Below are 15,374 nucleotides of genomic sequence, written 5' to 3'. Positions count from 1 at the left end.
GAGACCTAACTTTTCTCTCAGCTCTGTTGTTAACTAGTTTAGGATCATCTTGTGGATGTTTATCTTTTTCGGCAATTAGCCAGAAATGCTTACGTAGAAAATGTTGCCCGAAAGATTGACTGTCCTGGGCTTCACAGTGCCCTAGTTGATGAAGGTTTCCCTTTGGCTTGGTGTGCAGGAGGGTTTACACCTTGGAGCAAGACATCAAAGGAAGACTTTAGGTAAACAAGGACCGTGTCTTTTGTAAAGTAGAAAAATGTCACTTCTCAGGAAGATCATATTTAATAAAAAGATCAAATTTAATAATAATGATATAGAAGCTAAGGATGTGAAAATAGATTCTCTTCAAATATCCAATGAAAAATCTTCTCATTGCCCTAGAAATACAAACGTTCCAGATTAAAGGTCACTGGGACTAAAGGATACCAGAAGTCCTTTCTCTTGATAAGGTTCCATATACATAATCTGCATTTAAGCGTCTATCTAGGCATCTTGTAAACCACACATCCTGAAGCCAGCTGATTGACATTCAGATCACAGTGTGTTTTATCACTGAGCACCTAGTGACCTTGCACATGTTACTCATCTGTTCCTTGACTAAACAGAAATAATAATAGTACCTCTTTCATAGAGATGCTGTAAAAAATAAATGAGTTAGTGCCAGTAAGACACTTAAAATAGTGTCTAGCACATACATTAAGTTAATTTAATAAATATTACCTACTCTTACTACTATAATGAGAGAGATGGCCTAGCAAGAGTTTGAGAAGTGAGTCATATCTATATGGTTGAGGAGGTATCTGCACTCAGGCAGTCATGAAAATTAGGTGCAGTGATGCTTCTAAGAAAATTATTTCATTCAACAAATGTCTGTTGATCATCTACTAGTTCTGTACTAGCTGCTGAAGAACAGATAAGTCAAAGCCCTTGCCCTTCAGGAGCTAAAACTTGGAAGGGAAAGTTAAGTCAATGCATATATCATGCAATTAATGGCCAAAATGGTTGGTAGACCATACTTGATACAGGAAATCAGAAAAGGGAAGAGCAGTAAGAGTTGAGGTTAAGAAATTGACAATGACCTCAGGAGGATTTGAGTTGGATAAATGTGAAAAGAGCTAAACATTTCAACCAAAGCCAGAACATCAAAGGAAGAAGAGTTATCAGAGAAGACTAGGTCGGTGAGAGAGGACAGGAGCTCAGCCAGCCAACAGTGAATCTTACTGAGAAACGGAAAGGGCCGCAGCCAACAAGATGGCAGCTGTTAGCGGTAAGGAAGAAGTCCTATGTGTGTGTCCACTGCACAAATTCAAGGGTAGGTAACCCCACACTGATGGTAGTCCATGTAAAAAATGCAGAAAGAGGAAAATTAGGGGCCAATTGATTGGACTGTAAATTCAGTACGAGTAAGAATTTTCCAGCCTCTGTTGAAATTCCTAACCCAGCCTCGGAGGCTATCACAAGATCAGGAAGATCATTGTTCATCGAGAGGATTTTTCGTTGCTGTTGTTGTTGCCCTTGAAGTGATTTTTTGAAAAGGCTATTTTGGGGTTAATTTTGGTTTTAAATTTTGACATACAATATTTTACAATATCTATTTTAAAAATCTAGCTCTTAAGCTTTTAAATTAAACTTATAAAATCTATCATTCAATTCTAGTAAATTTAACAATCATTTTTAAAGGGGCTTTGAATAATATTTGGCCCTGATTATTAACTTAAAGACCTTCAATATTTAAACTATGCTTATAAATGTAATTCAGCCTGTTATATTTTTAAATATGTATATTTAAAATATAATAAATTATATTTATAAATGTGATGACCCAAATTCTCTCAAATATTCCAATACTGTATATAAACTTGGTAAGATTTTCACTTAAAATTGTTGAGTGAAGTTACATGTTTTAAATTGGAACAGTAAAGTTGCCCCTCAAAAACTTTTTCTAATTACTGCGAATATACCAGATACTAAATATGCGCCCGTTCCTTGATGTAAAAATATTAATATCCTTGGTTTGATTTTCTTAAAACACGTTACACAATTCTAAACCTTTCCAAGGATGGAATGAATTTAACCCTTAAGTTAACTGTTATACAGTTTGGAGGCCTACCTTCTCCTGTACTGTGGTGAAGACTTCTGCATGAGATTACAAAATGATCCGAGATTTCAGCTGGGGGAGCTGTCTGCATTTTCTTTTTTGGAAAACTTGATAGAATTATTTGAACCCAATTAGTTTTAATGGAAATAACTCTATAATTCAAAGTGTTTATAAGGTAGAAGAAGGAGAAGAAGAGAGGACAAGTAACCCGTTTTGCTGAGCTCGTTTTATATATTACCTAGTTTTCATTCTTCTCACAGATGTCTGCAATTCCTACCCAAAGTGATCATTTGGCCCAATTTTGCCTTGTTTGTTTTTTAAGAGAAGTGCATTTTTCTTCTACCTCAAAAAGCTCTTATATTTAGTGGAATATTCCAATGTTTTTCATGTATTTGTGATTGCCATAGGATCACACAACTCTTGCAATTAATTAGTAATAATATATATAGTTAGGGACTTCCCCAGCAGCTGAGCAGTAAAGAATCCATCTGCAATGCAGGAGACTCAGGTTTGATCCCTGGATTAGGAAGATCCCCTGAAGAAGGAAATGGCAACCCACTCCAGTATTCTTGCTTCAGAAATCCATGGACAGAGGAGCCTGGCAGGCTATAATCCATGGGGTCACAAAGAGTCAGACGTGACTGAGCATGCACACACACAAATATATATAGTTAGATTCTAGCTATCTCTCTAGGTTTTTCCTTACCTTTCATCCCAACCTACAAGGACACACTAGATGGTCCAAAACCACATTTGGTGCCGGGCAGACCATTTCAATTGTCTTCTGTCCAGTGTTACTCTAGGTGATTTCAAAGATCGTGACAATGCAGTGAATGCATTCCAAGGACAGCCATCTGGACTGCAATGGGGACATTCATGCTGAAGGGTGAAACTGAGGGTTTGGGGAGACATAATGACTTTCTACAAAGGCGTGATTGGCCATCGCATGAAAGAAGGCTAGACTTCTTTTATTTGATTCCTGACACCACTGGATAGAGGTGACAGAGTAGCAGATTCGATTCAGCAAAGGGAAGATGTTTCTCAAGATCGGATTTCTCACAGAGGAAGAGATTACCCTAGGAGATAGTTAGCCCTTAGTCACCAAAATTACCCAGGTAAGCCTGGGTACCCATCTGTTAAGGATGTACTAGAAGAGATTCTAACAACAGTCACGAGGTTGACATCAGTGCTTTATAAACTCTTTTCCACCTTTAAGAATCTCTGATTACAGAAAACAGAGCACAAAGCTAGATGGCTCATAAATGGCATCTAAATGTCAGAAACGTAATGGTGTCATTATATTGTCCCACTTACTGCAGCACCAGCATGTCAAACCTGATGCGGAAAGCCTTTCTCTTTCCTGGGACAGAAAGCATTCTGAGTTTTACGGAGAGATTAGAAATGAGATGGCTCAGGGAAGTGGTGGAGGAAGGAGGGAGGGGAGGTGTGGCAGCAACAGCTGGAAGAAATTAGAGCCATGACAGAAATCAAAAGGAACAGATACCCTGAAAGGAGAGGAAAAAAAAAATAGTACCACTGTGCGGTTTGGGAGTGGCTGAGAGAATGGTGGAAAAGGCTTTATCACAAGATAAAACCCTTGAAGGTATGCGTGCTAAGTCACTTCTGTTGTGTCCGACTCTTTGCGACCCCATGGACTGCAGTCCACCAGGCCCCTCTGTCCATGGGATTCTCCAGGCAAGAACACTGGAGTGGGTTGCCATGCCCTCCTCCAGCAAATCTTCCCGACCCAGGGATGAAACCCAAGTCTTTATGTCTACCTGCACTGGCAGGCTGTTTCTTTATCACTAGTGCCACTTCTCTACCTTATGACCCACAAAAACAGACTTAGACGACAAGAATGGGGGCCGTCCACCAGCATGTGCCGCCTCCTTAAACTTCCAAGGATGCTGCTGTTTCCCAGATGGAGAAGATGGCACAGAGAAGTTGAGCTGTGCACCCAAGGTCACACCCTTGAAGGTATAGACATACCTATATGTATACATTCTGGTTTGAGAGTGTGTGTTTGTGTGTGTGTGTAACAGGCAATGAGAATTTGACCTAAGGATAAATTAACTATTTATAGTTTGTCAGGTATGGGACAAAATTAAGTCATTTGGACACTTCATTATTAATTATTAGATTTTCATCCTCATATTAGCTAGCATTTACTGAATACTTGATTCAGGATGGGTTACACCAGGCATTTTCCATGTTCTTTCCTGGGCCACACCAGCGGCAGTTTCAGCGTGATACAGTGACCAGAGAAGACAGGAAAGCCTAAAGCACATTGTAGAGAAATGTCCATTGACCACTCCTCAGAGTCCACAATCAAACTTTCAGATTCTCTGGTCAGATACCTGGTTTTCACCCTTTTATGAGGGATGGAAATATTAACTTCTTAAAACCTCAGTTTTCCTCTTCCTCACTAGGGCATCTTCACAGGTCATTTCTTTCTTCCTTCCCCACCCTAGAGCCCATGGCAACTACTTGAAACTAACCTTTCAAGCAACTTGGGCTCCATTAATACTTCTTTTTTAATGTACACAGATCAATATAGGGAAACACATAGCCTAACTAAGCTCCTTTTGTGGGCTTTCACCTTTTTATCGGAACCCTGTTAATGGAAGATCTTTCAAATAAATTATCATTTCTATCTTAATGCAGATTGAAAAGAGCTGGCAGCACACATTTTACAATGCATATTATATAGGCGTACACACAACTTCCCTAGAGAGGGACTTGGTCATATCTATTGAGATGCTTAATGTTGCAGATCTTTCTGACTAGGTAATTGACCTTCTAAGAATGTGCTCTAAGGAAATCATCATTCACACACACACACACACACACACACATTTATGAACAAGATGTTCATCACAGCCTGTGTCCCTCAGACTAAATTCTTAAGTGAGATTAACTAATTTCTGTAGCTGGATGTATGATTTTCCTGCTTGTGTCAGATGCCTACCTCTGGTCCAATCAGCAATGAATAAAAAGGTTGAAAGGTGAGCAGGGTTGTGTGGTAATCAGAGCTGTCCCTTCCAGTGGTTGTGGAGAGTGAAACAATACTTTTCATACACTGTTTCATGAAACAGGAAGACAGTCAGGATCTCATGGAAAGTGAAAAGAGCAGGATATAAACTGTACAGATGACAGACCTTAAGCTTCCCAGGTGCCTCAGTGGTAAGTGCCTGCCAAGCAGGAGACACAGGTTCAATCCCTGGGTTAGGAAGATCCCCTGGAGAAGGAAATGGCAACCTGCTCCAGTATTCTTACCTGGGAAATCCCATGGACAGAGGAACCTGGTGAGCTATATAGTCCATGGAGTCACAAAAGAGTCGGACATGACTGAGTGACTAAACAGCAATTTTAAAAATATGAAATTATTTGAAAAGAGGTGAATACTTACAAAAAGGAATTATGTAATAATTAAGTCATACATCAACATATAATCAAAATCCATTTCTCTACCTTACAAATGATTAGTATGCCACACTGCACCCATCAGTTCTACAGTGTAACTCATCCTAGCATCACCAACCACAGTTAAAGTGACCATTGAGATTTATTACTTCATTTCCTTAAGGCTATGAATTAAAGTAGTACAAACATAAAACTTTTTGATATATGTCTACAGGTGGAAGTTGCATGGTGTATTGAATGTTGTAATTCATTCAATTGTTTTTTAATCAACCTGCAAGATATATAACACACACCTACACACTTTGTGCATGCATACACATACATACACACAGGAAAAAAAAAAAACTAGAAAAATATACACCAAAATGCAAATGGTTATTATCTCTAGGTGATAGACTTACCAGCATGGTTTGTTTCCTTCTTTATATCTTCAGTATTTTATAGATTTTCTGTAATATGTATATACTTCTCTTTTAATAATAAACAGTAAACATTTTTCTCTAAGATTTAAAAAAAAAATTGGTGGGGATCATAATCTTCAACCCCAAAATATGACTATAGGCGTCCAGGATACACAACTCCAAAATAAACTGCTTTGGTATGTTGATTATTTTGAGTTTAGGTACTTGAAAAACAGCAAATGAAGGGAAAGGCTTTCTCTGAACTCCTCTTTTCTGCCTAAAGACAGATCCTGCAAAAAGAACTCAGTTACTAAGTTCTTTCCCTGAGAGATCCATCGATCAGGGAAGGTTGACTCATCACAGGAGTTGTTGTTAAGTCACTAAGCCTTGTCCAACTCTTTTGCAACTCCATGGACTGTAGCCTGCCAGACTCCTCTATCCATGGGATTTCCCAGGCAAGAATACTGGAGTGGGTTGCCATTTCCTTCTCCAGGGGATCTTCCCGACCCAGGGATTGAACATGTATCTCCTGCATTGCAGGTAGATTCTTTACCACTGAGCCACTCAGGAAGCTATCACAGGAGAGGAGTCTAGAAGCAAACTTTGTCACAAACTATCACACCTCCCATCTATCCCTCTAAAGACCCATTCATCTTTCCTAGAAATCATTTATTCCCCGCTAAGAGGCCTACACTCCTCTTTCCCTTTGAAGATGGGTATTTAAGCCTGAATTCTAAGCCACCTCAGGGAGTTACTCAGTTTTCTTTGAATATCATCTGTATATAAATGAGGTATACATGTTAATAAATTTGTTTATCTTTCTCTTGTTAATCTGTCTTATGACAAGGATCTTGGCCAAGAACTCAACAAGTTAGAAGGAAAATTATTTTTTCTCCCCAGTGGCATTCTTTTACAAAAAAATAATGACCACACCAGGCACTATCTCTGAGCCCCACCCCCTCATGCTGTCTTTCAGCCTTACTGTGGGAGGAAGATGCAAAGGCAGCCATATGGAGCAGCTTAGGAATGTGTTCTGTGCTGAGAGCTCCCATTCATTTCTCCAGATCCACTCTCTTTCTACACTGCTCTGTAGACTAATCTGTACAGATTTGCATTGAGCAGGCTCCTTTGCCCTCTGGCATCAGCTGGATTTGGCCAACCCCAAGTCAGGGAAATTGAGTGCATCAGGGTCTGCCAAAAACAACGGCTCCGCAGCTTCCACCAAGCAGTTCTGTGAACTTCTCTCCTTTTGTCTGTGAGTGCATGCTCAGTGGCTCAGTCGTGTCTGACTCTCTGCGACCCTACGGACTATAGCCTGCCAGGCTCCCCCGTCCATGGGATTCTCCAGGCAAGAATACTGGAGTGGGTTGCCATGTCCTTCTCCAGGGGACCTTCTTGACCCAGGGATTGATCACACGTCGCTTACCTCTCCTGCACTGGCAGGTGGGTTCTTCACCACTAGCGTCCTGGTGATAGGCTTCTTCCCTTGTCCCTGTGGGCCTGGAAGTGAAAAAGGCTCCCCACTACAACTGCTCCTGAGTTCTGCACCATTCCTTGTCAAATTTCTTGAAAGGTTGAACTCAACCTTTTCTTAGACTCTTCTCTTTTTTTAATTCTTTTCTGTTATAGTTTATTACAGAATATTCAATATAGTTCATTTAACTATACATCAGGACCTTGTTGTTTATCCATTCTGTATGTAAAAAGTTGGCTGGCTTCAAACTCAACATTCAAAAAACTAAGATCATGGCATCTGGTCCCATCACTTCATGACAAATAGATGGGAAAACAGTGGAAACAGTGACAGACTTCATTTTCTTGGGCTCCAAAATCACTGCAGATGGTGACTGCAGCCATGAAATTAAGACGCTTGCTCCTTGGAAGAAAAGCTATGACCAACCTAGATAGCATATAAAAAGCAGAGATATTACTTTGCCGACAAAGGTCCATCTAGTCAAAGCTATTGTTTTTCCAGTAGTCATATGTGGATGTGATAGTTGGACTATAAAGAAAGCTGAGCGCCGAAGAACTGATACTTTTGAACTGTGGTATTGGAGAAGACTCTTGAAAGTCCCTTGTACAGCAAGGAGATCCAACCAGTCCATCCTAAAGGAAATCAGTCCTGGGTGTTCATTGGAAGGACTGATGTTGAAGCTGAAACTCCAATACTTTGGCTACCTGATGCGAAGAACTGACTTCTTGGAAGAGACCCTGATGCTGGGAAAGATTGAAGGCAGGAAGAGAAGGGGACCATAGAGAGTAAGATGGTTGGCTGGCATCATTGACTCGATGGAAATTAGTTTGAGCAAGCTCTGGGAGTTGGTGATGGACATGGAAGCCTGGAGTGCTGCAGTCCATGGGGTTGCAAAGAGTCGGACACAACTGAGCAACTGAACTGAACTGATGTAATAGTTTGCATTTACTAAACCCAAACTCCCAGTCAACCCCTCCCCCACTGCCCCTCTCCCTTGGCAACCACAAGTCTGTTCTCTGTGAGTCTGTTTCTGTTTAAAAGATAAGTTCCTTTGTATTCTTAGACTCTTCTTAATGGCCCCACTTGGGTGTGCCCTGTCTCCTGCTGGGTTACTGACTGATACATACTCACATTGCTCTATGCACCTGGCCTCATAATATGCATCTCTTGTTTACATCCCTCCTCCTGCCTCTCCAGGGTTCTCTCATGCTGAGGTCCTCACTACATTCACAGATGGGTCCTGGCAGTTGTCCTCAGGCCTCATCTGTCACTTCCCTCTCAGCTCTGTTCCCCTGAGGTCAGGAAGTCAGAGGATGAGACCCCTCACAGGTTCATGGAAAAAATCCCCCTGGACAATCTCTGCACCTTAGTCCTGCCCCAAAGGAGGCTCAGTACACAGATGACTGTGACACCCAGGTGTCCACCACTGCCCTTTTCTCCTTTTCATTTCATGGTATACTATCCACTTTTATTTTTAATCCTTGAATACAACCTTTACCTTACCCCCTTGCTGGGCACACACAGGTATTCAGCTATTTGTGAAACTAAAAAGAAAAAGAGAAGTATTTATACACTCAGAATACTGTCATTTATTACTTGAATATATTGCAAATGTCCTGACAGTCCAGTGGTTAAAACTCTACACTTCCAGTGGAGAGGGTGTGGGTTCAATTCCTGGTCGGGGAACTAAGATCCCACATCCCAGTGCAGTCAAAGGAGGAAAAAAATGCCTTCTCTTAGATAGTGACTCATTTTTTTACACTTGCCGCCTTAAGTTTCCCTAAAATCACCCTGGTATATGCTTCATTATATTCAAAATGAATATAAATTTGACCTCCATCCCTCATCCTTGAACCGAGTTTGTACACCTCACCTTTTTCTTGGGAAAAATTCCTTTCTATTAGACTAGAGACACTCACATAAATAGACCCCCAGTAGGCTCAACCATTTCCAAACATGCCAGAAATATACAAATCCTAGTTTCTTAGGCAAGGCCCTTAGTTCTTCAAGTTGCATCACCACAAATAGGTCAAAGGAGCCAGGAACAGAGTTAGTGAATGGAGTTAGCCAATAGAGTGAGCTTACAGCTCCTCAGCAGGGCTGATTAGCAGACACAGGACCTGCAGGGTGCTGGGGGGATGAGCAAAATGCAGGGTTCAGTTTCACTTCCACATACACACCGGAAAACCACCTCTCCCCTTGACCTTTCGGTTTCAGTTGTTGTCTTTCCTCTTTCCCTCTCCTCCTCTCTCTTTCGTTCTCATGACCTGTCTTCTCATCAGGGTGGCACTATTTACAGACCGCAGCAAACCCAGGGCAACCTGGCCTAAGACATTTTCTGATCACATTGATAAACAAACCAAGCGTTCAACTGAAACTGTGATGGGAATTTTTAATCGAGCTTTCACGTGCTTGCTGTTCCACAGCCTTTAGACCTGCCGTGACTTGGACCTTATCAGAGCATTCCACTTGGGAAAGTACCTGTGTGCAAACACGTTCCGTTTCTTCTCTCCTTCATGTTCAACACTAGAACCATTAGACTGTCTCTCCTGCAAATCTTCCCGGTTGACCTCAGGGTCACCTCAGAGGAATCTTAGGTTCTTTTCTTGTAACTCTAAATGCACATCAACTCTATGAACTTAAGTTAACTCTATTTTCTTTTTTAAAAATACTTATTTATTTATTTAGCTGCACCTGGTCTTAGTTGCAGCATATGGGATTTTCAGTCTTCGTTGTAGCACACAGGAGCTTTAGTTGCTGTGTGTGAACTCTTGGTTGTAGAATGTGGGCTCTAGTTGCATGACCAGAGACCAGTGTGGGCCCACTGCATTGAGAGCTCACAGTCTTAGCCACTGGGCCCTAGGGAAGTCCCGAAACTAAGCTATTTTGGAAAGCAACATGGGGATTGCCATCTAGGTGAAGAATGTGGTATAAGCATCGTGGAGTATGTGGATTGCTAACGAAGTGCTCTCTAGCAAGTTGTAAGTTTTAAGAAAAGACATGTGTAGTGAGGTGAGGAAGTTAAACAACAGAACTCAGACCCAGTTCATGAAGTGAACTGTTCTTCCCTGGAGTTACACCCTTGTTGTTAAGGTTCTCTCTACACAGTACCTGGCATGCTGTGGTAGCTGTATAAATGTTAGCTAAAAGCCCAAAGACACCTCCTGAGGTGCCCCACAACCACCACCCTGGGGTCCCACCATGTATTAATATGTCCCTGGCTCTTCCTCCCCAACTTCGGCCCCATCTTCTGGAATCAATTCCTTTCACCTGCTTTGGCTTCTCGCTTCCTGCACATATTAGTCCATTTGTGCTGCTGTAATGGATATCATAAGCTGGGTGACTTAAAAAACACATATTTCTGATAGTCCTGGGGGCTAAGATGTCCATATAAAGGCACCAACAGATTCAGTGTCTGGCAAGAGTCTGTTCTGGTTAATAGATGGTCATCTTTTCTCTGTGTCCTCACATTGCAGAACAGAGCTCTGCCAAGGGAGCTCTGCAGGGATAGCTTTTATAGGAGCACTAATCCCCTTCATGCAGGCCCCTCATAACCTAATCACTCAAAGCCTCACTTCCAAGGGCCATCACACTGCAGGTTAGGGCTCCACGTACAAAATTTAGGGAGACACAACATTTGATCTAGAGCACTACCCAGGCCACTCGGCATAATCCGCTGTTTAAATGTTCAGGTTTTCACAAAAGAAAGGCAGACTGTCTCCTCAAGCAGCTTCTGAAGTACAGTCCTACAAATGCCCTAGATGCCAGAAACACCAAGGAACAGACACTGGTTAAGAGCTCCAGAAGTCTCCCTGCCATACCATAAATCCACTCTTTTTTAGTCTTTTCCCATATAGGTCACTACAGAGTATTGAGTAGAGTTCCCTGTACTCTACAGTGGGTTCTTATTAATTAACTATTTTGTATACAGTAGTGCATGTATATCACTTCCAATCTTCCAAGTTGTCCCTCCCTCCCCCACTCTCCCCCTTGGTAACCAAAAGGATGTTTTCTACATCTGTGACTCAATTTGTTTTTTTGTAAATAGGTTCATTGGTACCATTTTTTTGATTCCACATGTAAGTAATATCATATGATATTTGTCTTTCTCCATTTGACTTACTCCATTCAGTATGACAGTCTCTAGGTCCATCCACATCACCACAAATGGCACTATTTCATTCCTTAATGGCTGAGTAATATTCCATTGTATATATGTAACAATCTTCTTTATCCACTCCTGTCAATAGACATTTAGGTTGCTTCCACATGGGACACAGATTTTTTTAAAAAAAAATACTTTGTATTTAATTTCCAAAATTAGGCTGATCAGACACAGCATCTTTTTGGCCATCTAATGTGAGACAATGTATTCAGGAATCGGCCTAAGAATACAGTTCTCAAAGTGTGGTCTACAAGCCCTAGGTGTCCCCGAGACCCTCTCAGAGGGTCAGCAAAACAAAAATTATTTTCATAATAATACTGAGAAATTATTTGCATTTGTTACTGTGCTGGATTAGCACTGATTATGCAAAAACAATGGTAGGTAAAACTGCCATCACCTCAGCTCTGTGGTCATTGTCTTCTTCGTCACCATGCACTCGTGTTTTTAAAAAAAGAAAGCCAATTTCACTTAAGAATGTCCTTGATAATGCAATAAAAATTATTAACTGTATTCAGTTTTAACCTTTTCAGTTGCAGTTCAGTTGCTCACTCATGTCCAACTCTTTGCGACCCCATGAACCTCAGCACGCCAGGCCTCCCTGCCCATCACTAACTCCCTGAGTCCACCCAAACCCATGTCCACAAACCCATGTCCATCGAGTCGATGATGCCATCCAGCCATCTTATCCTCTGTCGTCCCCTTCTCCTCCTGCCCTCAATCTTTCCCAGCATCAGGGTCTTTTCCAGTGAGTCAGCTCTTCTCATCAGGTGGCCAAAATATGGGAGTTTCAGCTTCAACATCAGTCCTTCCAATGAACACCCAGGAATGATCTCCTTTAGGATGGACTGGCTGGATCTCCTTGAAGTCCAAGGGACTCTCAAGAGTCTTCTCCAGCACCCCAGTTCAAAAGCATCAATTCTTCAGCGCTCAGCTTTCTTTATAGTCCAACTCTTACATCCATACATGACCACTGGAAAAACCATAGCCTTGACTAGACGGACCTTTGTTGGCAAAGTAACGTCTCTGCTTTTTAATATGCTATCTAGGTTGGTTATAACTTTCCTTCCAAGGAGTAAGCATCTTTTAATTTCATGGCTGAAATCACCATCTGCAGTGATTTTGGAACCCAGAAAAATAAAGTGAGCCACTGTTTCCACTGTTTCCCCATCTATCTGCCATGAAGTGATGGGACTGGATGCCATGATCTTAGTTTTCTGAATGTTGAGTACACATCTTTTTACTAACTTGTATGACAAAATGAAAACTATGTAACTTCTGCTGCATTGTAAAAGTGAAAGTTGTCTTGAGGAAAAGCACTCATGTGATCAAACTATGAGCTATTTTTGGTGCTTTTTCATGGGACACCTGTTTTACTTGAAGGATGCCTGACCAAATACAGTATCTGGCAGATACTTTCTCCAAAATGGATGAAGTAAGCCTGTCACTTCAAAGAAATAAAACTGACAATATTTGTTACCAGTGATAAAATTGGCATTTTCAAGCAAAAATTAGAGTTTTAAAAAACATGTATCCTTCAACAAGAACTGGACAGCTTCTCAATGCCTAAGGACTTTTCTGATGATATCCATGCTTATATTGATTAATGTAGGTGTTTATATTGTAGAATAAACCATCAACATTTGGAGGATCTACAGAACTCAGTCTATCAATAATTTCTACATAAATAATTCACTATTTACACAAATTATGCATGGGTTTAATTTTTTAAAAAAAATCAAAGTGTAAGGTAAGTCAATGGATTTTAACATAACATCATAAGATAGTTAATATGGTTTCAGATTCCACATTGCAACTAACCTCTAAAATGCCATCACTTAGTGACTTTTTGTGTAGTATCAAAGAATATCCACAATCACCTTAAAAAGACTATGTAAATATACTCCCCTTCTAAATATATATCTCTCTGAGGTCACATTTGCTTCATCTACTTCAATCAAAACCACATTGCAACAGTTGAATACCAAAGCAAATATAATCATCCATTCTGTTCTCCTAAGTCATATACTAAAAAGATTTATAAAAATATAAAAACACCATTCTTCTCACTAATTTTTAATTTGGAAAAAATAGTTAAAGGTTTTTATTTATATTAACTTGTGATGGGTTTATTGTAATTTAAAAGGAAGCTAATAAATAGCTCTTTGGAGTCCTCAATAAATTTTAATTTTTTGGTCCTGGGACCCAAAGGTTTGAGTCTAGGATAACTCAACTTGCAGGTCTTCTTTGACCATAACTTACCAGCAGAGCATAACATCTTTAACATATAAACCCAACTTCTTTAAAGTATAAACCAGGTTATTTTTAGTCTGTGTGGCTGATCTGACCCTTACCTACACTAAGGCTTCTAGTGGTGTTTATGGTGGCATTTATGATGGCTCACAGGCATGACTGAAGAGTATCTTCAATCCACTTCTCAGAGGAGCTTAGTGTTTCTTGAAAATTTAGAGATTTTGCCCTTCCAGGTCATTCATAAAAATATTGAGGAGACTATCCCTCTGTACTTATTACCTTTGAAAGGTAATGTCTCAAAGACATCTGCCCTTGACTAAACATTCCCCTCAGTTTCATGAAATCTTAACATCAGGATTGTCTGTGGTATGCAATCTAGAGAAAAGCTGATCATTGTCAATATTGACCACGTCCATAGAGACCCCATTCTCAAACAGATATATGTGACCCTAGGGGGATTCCTAGGGTATGGAAAATACCTAGGGCATGATTTCTCCTTACAGAACAATTTCCCCAAATAGTTTATGCTTGATTCAGGAGTTGTTGATCTTGCAGCTTGAGTGATTTCAGAGTCCTAGTCACTCAGAGATAGTTCATATGAAAACAGTGTTCCTTGTTCTATGTGGTCCTTGAATTTCTGACTAATTTTTGATGTGAATTTGATCTGACAGAAGTAAAATGCTTTCCTGTTTCTGTCATCTGTGGAATGTTTCCCTTCTTCCATGAAACCCTTTACCTCTAGAGATTTCGTTTACTGCTCTAGTGAACAACATAGGATTTTTCCTGCAGCATCCAACTTGTAAAATTGTTGACATTCATTTCTTAAGAAGATATTTTTAAATTCCTTGTAATATTTAAAAATGAACTACAGGTATTTATTTCAATCTAGCAATTTGGTCCTATTTCCTTTTTAAAATTAAACATCTTAATGGATTTTTTTCCCTTCATTTTCCTCTCCCTCTAGATCCTGAATTCAATCATGTTGTCACTGTTATACAACAGTTCACCCACAGCTACTTTCTGTAGCTATTCCTGATCACCACTCAGGACAAAATACAATATATTTCTTTCCTGTGGATTTCAAGACTAACTTGAAGAAAGAATTTGTATTATTCCAAACTTTATTTCTATATCTGGTTCTGATTCAGGAAGAATTGCTACAATATGAGTAAACGCCTTTTTGACGGTAGAACCCTGGTTATCATCTGGTCGAATTTTGTAGCTTCCCTTCTTACTCCAAATAATAGCTCACAATCATCATTCAGTCCAATAAACGTGTGTTGAACACACACTGGAATAAGTATTAATACTATGGGGACACAAATATGGAAGATGATATAAAAGCCCAGGCCCACCATGGAATCTGATCTTCCAGGAGTCCATTCTGATGGGGGAGACCAAAGCTGACACAAGCAGCTCCTGTGGGCACTAGCACACTGCTTTGGGGGCAGAGGAGAGTGGCAGGGACCATGGTGCCAGTGTTGGCTTATAGAAGGTAACTGAGCCTTCAGGGTCTTTAAAAAAAATATATTTATTTGGCTATGCCAGGTCTTGGTTGTGTCA

General features: G+C 40.4%; 1 long non-coding RNA gene across 1 annotated transcript in view; it reads left to right on the top strand.

Annotated features, from left to right (window-relative positions):
- Positions 1 to 15,100, top strand: part of LOC145531835 (uncharacterized) — a 163,749-nt gene extending 148,649 nt beyond the window's left edge. The window contains exon 7 of the long non-coding RNA XR_014072797.1: positions 14,776 to 15,100. This is a non-coding gene — a long non-coding RNA (uncharacterized LOC145531835). The remainder of the gene's footprint in view (positions 1 to 14,775) is intronic.
- The last annotated feature ends 274 nt before the right edge of the window (positions 15,101 to 15,374 follow it).

Source organism: Giraffa tippelskirchi, chromosome 2, assembly GCF_054371585.1.
Source record: "Giraffa tippelskirchi isolate mGirTip1 chromosome 2, T2T-mGirTip1v1.2.pri, whole genome shotgun sequence".
NCBI classification, from domain to species: Eukaryota; Metazoa; Chordata; class Mammalia; order Artiodactyla; family Giraffidae; genus Giraffa; species Giraffa tippelskirchi.
Note: the sequence above shows the minus strand (reverse complement) of the source record. Positions and strands in the feature narration are given on the sequence as shown.